Below are 11,344 nucleotides of genomic sequence, written 5' to 3'. Positions count from 1 at the left end.
AGAGAGAGAGAGAGAGAGAGAGAGAGAGAGAGAGAGAGAGAAGGTCTCCCATAGGGCAGGCTGGCTTTGAACCCACTATGTAGCTGAGTTTGAACTTCTGATCCTTCTACCTCCATCTCTCAGTGCTGAGACGACAGATGAGATTTACTCAGGCGGTAAAGTGGTTGCTGCAGAAGCCTGGGGCTGGAATTCCGATCCCTGGAACCCATGGGAAAAGGTGCATGACACACCTAAAATCCCAGGGTTGAGCGGGTACGGACAGGAGGACTCACTAGCCAGCTGGTGGAGCGGAGCTGGTGAGTTCTAGGATCAGTGAGATACCCTGTCTCAAAAAAATGTCTCAAAGATGGAGGGCCAGGTGTGGTGGTGGACACTTTTAATTCCCACACTGCAGGGACAGATGGATCTCTGTGAGTTTGAGGCCAGCCTGGTTTACAGAGTGAGTTCCAGGTCAGCCAAGTCTACAGTATGAGACCCTGCCTCAACAAAACCAAAAAACAAAACAAAAACCCAAGCAAACAAAAACAAACAAGGAAACAAAAATAATAACATGGAAAGCAACTGAAGAAGATACCCAGTGTCAACCTCCAGCCTCCACAGACATCCCCACACCCATGTATGTGCAGTGGCATATACATAAGCACATGCTATACACGCCACATCATATGAAAACAAATAAATAAATAAAGCATTACAAAGGTAGATACCTCACAAACTGAGCATGATAATGCAGTCCTATAATCCCAGCACTTGGGAGGTAGCAGCAGGAGAATCAGAAGTTGGTCATTCTTGGCTATATAGTGGCTACATAGTGAGTTTGAGGCTATCCTGGGCTACATGAGACCTGTTTCCAAAAAACGAGAGAGAGAGAGAGAGAGAGAGAGAGAGAGAGAGAGAGAGAGAGAGAGAGAGAGAGAGAGCCCTCACTCATGTTCGTCATGTACCTTCCCCTAATGTCAGTATTCTATATTATCATGGTACATTTCCCATACTTAAGAAGGTAAGGGCTGAGACTGTAGCTCAGTTGGTAGAGAGAGGCCTTGCCCATCTTGTACAAAGTCCTGTGTTTCATCCCCAGTACCACATAAACTTAGAGCAGCGGTACATACCTCTGCTACATAGAGCGGGGCAGCCTATCTCACAGCAAAACCAAACCAAACCAAATACAGCGTGAAATTAGCATTGGTGAAAATCCTATTAACTAAATTAGTCTTTATTCAAAATTCGTTATGAGATTTCCCATGAACTTGTAATTTATTGTGATGGCAGGGAACAGTTACCTGGAATCCCAGGAGTGCATTAGGCAGAAGCAGGAAGGGCGTGAGTCGGTAGCCAATCTGAGCAAGGCAGTGACACCCCGACTCCAGAATACACGAGTTATTAGCCAGGCATGGTGGAGCACCTGGGAGATACAGGCTGGAAGATCAGGAAGGGGTTTGAAGCTGTCCTTGACTACATAGCAAGTTCAAGCCCAGCCTGGGCTACAGGAGACAGTGTCTAAAAAAGCCAAAAGATGAGAAAAAATTTAGAATCAGTACATATCTATACTATGTTAGAGCAGTACACGTTGCACATATAACGTTCTGAATAAATACAACCTGTAATAATGTGCGCAGTTGTAGGTTTATAATTATTCTCAAGGCGCGCACCTTTTATCCATCTGTTAGACAGTGACTGAGTGGGTCTTCTGTTTCAGAAGCTCTCCTAAGCATGCTGGTGTCTCTGCTGCCTTCACATTGGGCCTTAGTTTGTTCAAGTTGTTGTTAAGAGAGACAGCCTTCTTTTTCTTCTTCCTCTGCTCCCCCTCTCTTTCTTCCTCTCCCCCTCTTCCTCCTCTTCCTTCCTCTCCCCTCCTGTGTGTGTGTGCGCACTGTGGATCAAATCCACGGCCTTATATCTGCTAAGCACACGCTCTACCACCGAACAATCTCCTTCTTTCAAGACATTCATTTCTTCTTTTTTTAATGTGTTTTTTTTAGTATAAGTTCATTTTAGCTTTACTTTTCTTTTTAATTATGTGTGTGTGTGTGTGTATGCCTGTCTGTCTGTCTGTCTATGTATGTGCACATCAGTATAGGTGCCCGTGAAGGAGTCAGATACCCTAGAGCTAGAGTTACAGGCAGTTTTGAGCAGTCAAATGTGCGTTCAGGGAACTGAACTGGGGTCCTCTGGAAGAGCAGCAAGTGCCTTTAACTGCTGGGCCTTTTTTTCCCCCCAGCCCAAGACATTCATTACTTAATGGTCCGTCTTCTAGGCAGTCAAGATCCCAATGCTTGCAGACTCTGCCTGCTCAGCCCCCTTTGCGGGTTTTTAGATTGTGACTTTCTCTTTCTTTTATTACTTGTTATCAGACAGGGCCTCACGCAACTGAGGCCAGCCTCGAACTGCTGATCCTGCCACCTTAGCCTCATATGTGCTAAATGACATATACCATTCACAAACTGTGTGTGTGTGTGTGTGTGTGTGTGTGTGTGTGTGTGTGTGTGTGCTGGGCACAATACACTATCACTGAGCTCAGATAGCCCTTCCTTTCTCCCTCCCTCCCTCCCTCCCTTTCTTCTTTCCTTCCTTCCTCTTTTTGATTTTTCAAGACAAGATTGCTCTGTGTAGTTTTGGTGCCTGTCCTGATTCTCGCTCTTTAGACCAGGCTGGCCTCGAACTCACAGAGATCCGCCTGGCTCTGCCTCCCGAGTGCTGAGATTAAAGGCGTGCGCCACCACCGCCCGGCAGACAGTCCTTTCTTGCTGTGTCCTCACATGGCTGGAAGAAAAAGAAGCCGGCAAGTGTACAAGCGTACAAGCGCCCGTCTCACCGTGGGGCTCCACACTCCCCGTCTCAGAGTCTCCATCCCCAGATAACTGCGATTAGGGTTTCAGCAGAGGACCTTGGAGGAGGAACACAGTCACCCCATAACAAAGTGCCTGGAGAACCGCGGTGGGGAGAGGGCTGCAGCTACGTCGTGCCTGGACTGGTGCAGGCAGCAGCATCCTCAAGCCCTGGCTCCGGCTTCCCTGAATAGTCCCCGGATCCGCTCTGTACCCACCCCCAGCCCCACCCCCAGGTCCCCAGGTGCTAGCAGAAACCTTTCAAGCTGTCACGGGCTGAGCTCCACCCCGGGGAGCTCTGAGCACCTGCACCTTCCTTTTGAAGCACCTTCCCTTAGAAAGCTGAGCCCCGCCCCAGGGGGCCACGGCTAAATCCTCTGGTGTAAGGAACACCTCCGCTCAGGAAGCTGCTTCTCCAGACCCCGAGGGTGCCTAGCCTTTCCCTGTCCTTCTGCCCATTCTGCCTTCTGACACACTGGGAGGCCCACTCTGTTTTTTAATGTGTGTTTTGCTTCTGTTTGATATACAGCTCCCTTCCCCTTTAAGAAAAGACCTCATCCTGCAGTTTCCAGGTTGAAATTACAGGGGTGTGCTGCCACGCCTAGCCTTCCAGCTTCTATACAGCAGTGACGTCTTTGTTCTGTTTGGTTTGATTTGATTTTTAAGGTCTTCTTCTTTTTTTTTTTTTTTGGTTTTTCGAGACAGGGTTTCTCTGTGTAGCTTTGCGCCTTTCCTGGAACTCACTTGGTAGCCCAGGCTGGCCTCGAACTCACAGAGATTCGCCTGCCTCTGCCTCCCGAGTGCTGGGATTAAAGGCGTGCGCCACCACCGCCCGGCTTAAGGTCTTCTTTTATTGAAAAAAAACTTTGCATACAATATCTTTTGATCGTATTTCCTCTTCCCCAAATTCCTCCCAGGTCCTCTCCACCTCCCTACACACCCAATTTTATGTTCTCCCTCTCTCTCTAAAAAAACAAACACCCAGGAAACACATTTAAAAGCTCACAAAATGGAAATCAAACAATTAATAGACCAATAAGACAAAAAAAAAAAAAGTGCCCCCAAAATAAACCAATCTGTGTCGGCCAGCTAGCTACTCCCGGGCACTGGGCCTGCTCCTAAGTGTGGTTAACAAGTCCAGTGAGAGTCCACCGGCGGAAACCGATGTTCCCTTTGCTAGCAGGCAGCTACTGTAGATGGCTCTGGTCTGTTCTCCCTCTCGGTCTGGCTTGAACCTGTGCAAGCCCTCTGGGTGCCGCGCAGCCTCCGTGAGCTCCTGTGTGCTGCGGTCCTGCTGCGTCCGTGGAGTCTCCGTCGCCTCTGGCTCTAGCGATCGAATTTCTGTCTTCTCTTCCACACAGGTCGCCGAGCCTCGGGGTGGGGTCGGCGGGGGGGGGGGGGCACTGATGGAGACATCCCATGAAGGACTGGGTGCTCCGAAGCCCCTCACTCTCTCCACATCGTTCCGTCGCTTCTCTATGTTAGCCCATCCCCTGGGGGAGGAAACTTCTGTCCCAGGAGAGCAGAGTGAGGCTCTGATCTGAGTCCCAGCCCAGTGTCGCCCCTGGGGGTCCTGATGGGAAGGTAACTGACACATGAAGAGCAGATGGTCTGGAAGACAAGGCCAAGGGGTCCTTGTCGTGGTTTTTGAGATAAAGTCTCACAGTGTAGCCCAGGCTGGCTTCAAATGCTCACCTCTGCCTTCTGATTGCTCACAGTGCATTAGAGTACAGGCCACCACCTCATCTTAGCGGTCATATCTTAAGAAACTGTGACTCATTTTCCTGCTGTATTAGTCAAGATGCTTCTTTTCAAACCACACACACACACACACACACACACACACACACACACACACACACAAAACATAAACAAAAACAAACAAACAAAACAGTGGCTACTTTTCAATGGAAGAATTTACCCAAGGTGACTCAGGAAGTCCGAGAACCGAGGGGAAGACCAGGAGGGAGAACCAGGCATGGAGCATGGCTTCAGCAGCAAACTCCATAATACCTCGCTGTGGCTCTTGACCTTTTACCATCTCCCAAGAAACACGGGCAGCCAGACGCCGGTGGGTCTTGGTCACTGTTTATGAACTCTGCTGCTTGGGAACACTTATCTCTCAGTACTCCGGGCTCCACCACAGCCATCTGACCTTCTAGTGATGCTGTATCTCTGGGGCACGCCCCCACGATTCTGAGTTCCTGGTCAGAGCTCCCCTCCCCCCACCGGCCCTGCCTCTGAGTGATTTTTTTTTTCTTTCCTTCTTGGTTTTTGTTGTTCTTTGGTTGGTTCTCGGGAGACAGCCTCAGATAGCCCACGCTGACCTTGCACTTGGGTCAAAGACTGGCCTTGAGTTCCTGGTCCCCTGGCCTCCACTCTCCAAGTGCAGGGATTACCACTGCACACTGCCACACATCTCTTCCCTTCTAAGCTTTGGTTCCCAGTGAACGAGGACCTGGCCTCCCTCTCGTGAACTTTATCCAAGAAAGGCTTTGACGGCAGCTGGAGATGGCTGAGCATCCTCCGTTCTTGCAGAGATCGGAACCTCATCCCTGGCACCCGGGCCAGGAGGATCAAAACCACTAACTCCAACTCCAGGGGATTCATCAAACTCTTCTAGACTCCAGAGTCATCTTACATTCACGTGTGTGTGTGTGTACACACACATACTCACACACACACACAGAGTCACTTGCTCACTTGTAGAGCTCAGAGGGCAACTTGTGGGCGTCAGTTCTCTCCTACTACGTGAGTCCCAGGGATAGAACTCGGGTCATCAGTCTTGGTGGCAAGCCCCTTTACATATGGAGCCAGCTCACTGGCTCTCCCATCTAACTTTTTAGGACATCCTGTGCCACCCTTCTGCACCCACGCCCCCATCCTTTGGTATTTTTTGCCTGCTCTGGACATGCATGCTCATTTCTGGTCCCAAGGAATTGTTCTCTTAGCCTGGGAGTCCCTTCCATGTTCTTTCAAGGCCCATTCATGTTCCTTGCTTCGAGTCAGTGCAAACAGCTCTTCAGTGAACACTTTGCCTGGGCACCTCAGACGCAGCTCTTCCTCTGTAACACTTGTTCACACCTGAAGTTTCCCTTTTCACTTGTTCTTTTAAAGAAATTGTGTGTGTGTGTGTGTGTGTGTGTGTGTGTGTGTGTGTGTGTGTGTGTGTACATGTGGAGGTCAGAGAACAATCGTGGGTGTCTGTTCTCGACTTCCACCTTGTTTACGTGGAATAATAAGTGCATGCCAGGGTAGCTGGCCTTAGAGCCTCAGGGGATTCTCCTCTCTCTGCCTCCATGTTATCCAAAGCTGAGTTTACAGACAAGCCCCACGGAAACTGGCTTCCCCTGAGTTCAGGAGCTCTGGAGTCCGCACATTACTGAAACAAGCTCTCTCCCCACTGGGCCATAGCCCCTGTCCTGCACCCATCCCTTGAGGGTTTGTTTGCTAGCTGTCTGTCTGTCTCCCCTCCCTGGAATGTGAGTTGTCTGCTGTAGCTGTAGACCAGTCACCACCCCCTCGGAGCAGGAGTCTGCGCAGCCTCTGTACAGACTCTGCTTGCCTTTTCCCTCTCCTTATCCGAACCGGCTCTCTGCTGACAAAGTGCCAGCTCTGCGTCACCCAGCTCCGTCAGTACAAAGGGTCACTGTCAGAGTAAGTGAGGTCAAACTCACCGCTCTGACTACCTAATCTCTTCCTCCATCCAAGTTCCGGCCTACTGTGAGCAATGTTCTAGACCAACAGTTCCGAAGTGCGGCTGACCTTTACGACTCAACAGTTCAGACACGGGACTTCCATCCCTGGAATTAGCCTGGCCTGGGGTTCTCATGTGTCTAAGATGAATCAAACTCACCTTGCATTTTCTTTTCCTAATGACTCAGCAGCTTGGTGTTTTCAGAGTACAAATTTGTGAACTGGAAACACACACGTGCATGGAATAGTACCAAGAAGTGGCACTGTGACAAGCACTCTCTGTCACCCGTTTATTCTTATTCCTCTCTATGGTAGTTCAAGAAACTACAGAGAGGACGAGGAACTTGCTTGGGAACACAGAGATGGGGTGGGTTTGCAGCCTAGCAACCCTGACTTCGGAAAGTCATTCTGTACCAGCCTACAATCTATATGGAAGAGTCAAGTCAATCCAATCGCATTTCAAAAGCCATGTGAACAGACTTCTTCCTGGTAATTATCAGTTGTAGCGAGACTTATTAATTATGAAAGTTCGGCCTTAGCTTAGGCTTGTCCCACTAGCTCTAATTACTTAAATTAACCTGCTTTTGTTAATCTACATTTTACCATGTGGCAAAAAAGAAAAAACCTTTCTTTCATTCTGTATATCCGACTCCCTCCATGTCTTGTTGGTGTCTCCTCTGTGCCTTGATTATCTCCTCCTCCTTCCTCTCTCTGCCCCAAAAGTCCCCCATACTTCCTGCCTAGCTATTGGCCATTCAGCTCTTTATGAAACCAACCACAGCAATGTATCTTCACACAGTGTACAAATATCCCACGACAATCAGTTGCTGGGTGGTGCGGCTCATGCCTGTAATCCCAGCTCTCCGAAGTTTTGAGGCCAGCCTGGACTATATGAGATTCTGCCTCACAACAAAGTGACACACACATAGGGATCATTTATTTTCCTAAAAATTTTGTGGTACAGTAACTCCATCATAACATTATTTCAAGGTCCCACCAAAATGGTGTTGGAATTGTATGTGTATATAAACAATACTTTATTTGTTTATTTAGGTTTTCTTTAAAAGATTTACTTATTCAATTGTGTTCATGTGTGTGGGGTGGGTACGTGCATGTGAGCACAAATGCCCATGGAGGCCAGTTTCCCTGAAGCTGGAGTTCCTGGTGGTTGTGAATTGCCAGACATTGGTATTAGGAACTCAACTTGGTCCTCTATGAGATGCTTTTAACTATGGAGCCATTTCTCCAGCCTGAAAAAATAGAATATATTTCAATTGTTGTTTGATTTTTGCAGTGCAAAGAATTAAACCCAGGGACCCACATATGCTAGACAAGTGTTCTTCCACTGACCTATATTCCCAGCTTAGGGTTTTTTTATTTCTCTGTTTTATTTTGTTGTAAGACAGTTTCTCCTGTATCCTACATTAGCCTTGAACTTCTGATCTTTCAGGCTTCGCCTCCCAAGTACTGGCATGTGCTACCACACCCAGATTGTGTTGAATCATCTTTATTATTTATTTTTATTTTTAAAAATGTATCTATTTTGTGTGTGTATGTGTGTGTGTGGAGTCTGGTGCATGCCATAGTGACGTCAGAAGACAGCTTGTTGAGTCAGTTCTCAGTTCTCTCCCTCCGCCATGTGGGTTCTAGGGATGGAACTCAGGTGGCGAGGCTTGGCTGCGAGCACTTCTGTTTATTGAGCCCAGAAATCATATTTTAACACAGGCGTATGCACTTTGCAATTCACTTTATGTGGCAAAACACACACACACACACACACACACACACAAACATCCTCTGTTACTTTTCTGTTGCTGTAATAAAAACCACAATCAAGGCAGCTTAGGAAGAAAGTATTTATTTTGGATTATGTTTCAGAGGGTTAGAGTTCGTGATGGTGGCACACAGTAATAACTGAGAGCTCATATTTTGACCCACAACCTCCAGGCAGAGAGAGCACACTGGGAATTGCACTGGTCTTTTGAAACTTCGAAGCGCACCCCCAGTGACACACCTCCTCCAACAAGGCCACGCCTCCTAGTCCTTCCCAAACAGTTCCACCGACTGGAGACCAGGTGTTCAAGCGTACAAACCTATGGGAACGGCTCTCACTCTAACCACCATAACACGCTTACAGGAAGCCTGTGGTATTCATACAGCAAAGCGCAACAACTCTGTGTGGTAGCAGCATAGGCGTACTTATTTTCTCTTTAAATTTTTTTAGTTTTTTTTTCTCTTTTTATTTAAAACAAATGTGAATGTCATACATACTTCAAATAAAAACCAGTTTAAAATAAAAAAATCCAACAACAATAGTTTTTATTTGTTTGGGGTTTTTTGTTTGTTTGTTTGTTTGTTTTGCTTTTTGTCTGTTTTTATTTTGAGACAGGCTTTATGCCATGGAGGCCAGGCTGGCTCCAAACCTGAAATTCTTTTGCCTCAGCTTTCTAAATACTAGGATTATAGACATGCACCACCATACTTCATCCTCATAGTTCTTTTCTTTTTAAAAGAGAAATTTATGCCTGACACAGTAGTACAGTTTTAATACCAGCACTCAGGACGCAGAGGCAGGTGGATCTCTATTGAGTTTGAGGCTAGCCTATTGTACATAATGAATTCCAGTCCAGCCAAGGCTACATAGTAAGACCCTGCCCCTACCCCTCCAAAAAAAGAAAGAAATTATATTTATTTATTTATTATTGTGGGGGTTACACGTTATGTGGAGGGGTTTGCACATGCTATATAGAGGGCTATACATGTTATATGGAGATGTTATGTAGAGGGTTATACATGTTATGGCGTCTGTGTGGAGGCCAGAGAATAACTGTACAGGCTCGGCTCTCTCCTTTCACCTACATGTGGGTCCCTGGGATTGACCTCAGGTCTCCATGTTGTATAGTGTTTATCGCTCTAGTTGGCAGTGTGAACCTGGGAGAGCCAGGACCTAAAAATGAGGGAGACTAAAGTCTCATTCAATAGCCAACTTTATTGAGAGCATCAGGCAGTTTATACTCTGAAAGTTAAGAAGAATCACATGAGTAAGGTGTTCAATCACAAGGACAAGCCACACATGACAAAGCCATGATTTCCCACAGAGGCACATGAATAACAGCAGCTGAAGTAAACTCGCTCCTACCCGCTACACACGGGAGGAGCTCGGAAACATTCAGTGAACAGTTCTGTGTTCTGAAGAGACTGAGGTCACAAGACTCTTGTCTTGTTTTCTTGGAGTTTTCTCACAAGCTCTCAGAATTCCCCTCCAGGACTCCACTCTTGAACGTGTTCTGACCGTATAACAAGGGCCTTCATCCACGGAGCTACGCCTCTGGTTCCTGACCGTTTTCTTGGAGTCTTGTGGAGCTTTCATGTAAAATTTCTCTTGAAATGCCCTCTGAGAAGAAATTTGACAGAAGTACTGGCTTCATGTGTGCCCGCACAGGGTAGGTTGTGGGCCTTGACTCCAGCAGATGGCAGGTTTACTCCGTCTTCAGCTGGGTTTGCTGTGCACACTTGTGATGGCTTCCGCTGGGTGTGCTGTGCACACTTGTGATGGCTTCCGCTGGGTGTGCTGTGCACACTTGTGATGGCTTCCGCTGGGTGTGCTGTGCACACTTGTGATGGCTTCAGCTGGGTGTGCTGGTGCATGCACACTTGTGATGGCTTCAGCTGGGTGTGCTGTGCACACTTGTGATGGCTTCAGCTGGGTGTGCTGGTGCATGCACACTTGTGATGGCTTCAGCTGGGTGTGCTGTGCACACTTGCGATGGCTTCAGCTGGGTGTGCTGGTGCATGCACACTTGTGATGGCTTCAGCTGGGTGTGCTGTGCACACTTGTGATGGCTTCAGCTGGGTGTGCTGTGCACACTTGTGATGGCTTCAGCTGGGTGTGCTGTGCACACTTGTGATTGCAGAGGTCAGAAGGCAAAGACTGGAGGATCCCCTGAAAGTTCAAGTTCAGGCTAATGGGGTTATGTAATGAGACTCTATCTAAAAACAAATAAGTAAAAAAACAGATTCTGGCTATGACGCTCTGAGAGACAAATATTAGACCGGTCACAGCCACTCAGCCACCCTGGTGCACCATGTGTGGAAAGGTCCAGGGTCAGGCACTCAGCAGGGCTGGCCACGTGTATCCAGGTACCTGATAGAAGGTGATAACCGTGGTTGGCAAGACTCAGAATCATTCAGGGCCAGTCAGAAAACAGGCACCTTTTCTGGCTAGCAAAAACTGTAAATAATTTACCCACTGGAGCTCAGCACCTGTTCTTGTGAGGGATGAGAGGTTGGAAGAGGTCTGCCTGCTCTGGGACGTTCAGCTGAAGTTGGTCCAAGGCCGTGTTGCTTGTTCCTGTCTCAAGCCTCTTGCCCTCCGAGGTTTCTGTTTACCAAACCGTGTTTATTTCTGGTCACATGTGGCCTTACCTCTCAGCCATGGTTTGTTGCATGTGTAGACTGTACCAGCGATGACCAGACACTGGGTATGACATTGTTCTGGTGTGACTGGGGATGCTCTGATAAGATTCATATTTGAATGCAGACATGGTAAACACTCAACTACTGTTATGCCCTAATACGTGTGGGCCTCATCCAGTCAGCTGAGGGTCTGAACAGAACCTCCAGCAAACAGGAGAGCTTCGTCTGCTTAGCTGGTACAGTTTCAGATTTCTTCTTGCCTTTGGACTCAAACTGAAACAGCGGTTCTTCCTGGGTGTCACACTTGAACTACACTTCCCTCTCCTGGGTCCAATATGCCTACTGTAGATCTCAGGATCAGTCACAGCTGTAATCACCATGAATGTGGTTCTTATAAGGACCGATAG

At 47.7% G+C, this 11,344-nt stretch overlaps 1 long non-coding RNA gene across 1 annotated transcript; it reads right to left on the bottom strand.

The window, feature by feature from the left end:
* Positions 1-959: 959 nt before the first annotated feature.
* On the bottom strand, positions 960-4,979 carry LOC114699898. The gene is made up of 3 exons (XR_003735605.2): positions 4,747-4,979; positions 2,665-2,760; positions 960-1,497 (listed from the first exon to the last, which is right to left on the bottom strand). It is a non-coding gene; the product is annotated as an uncharacterized LOC114699898 (long non-coding RNA).
* Between the last annotated feature and the right edge of the window lie 6,365 nt (positions 4,980-11,344).

This window comes from Peromyscus leucopus, chromosome 20, assembly GCF_004664715.2.
Source record: "Peromyscus leucopus breed LL Stock chromosome 20, UCI_PerLeu_2.1, whole genome shotgun sequence".
Taxonomy (NCBI): domain Eukaryota; kingdom Metazoa; phylum Chordata; class Mammalia; order Rodentia; family Cricetidae; genus Peromyscus; species Peromyscus leucopus.
This window is presented reverse-complemented; position numbering and strand designations above follow the sequence as displayed.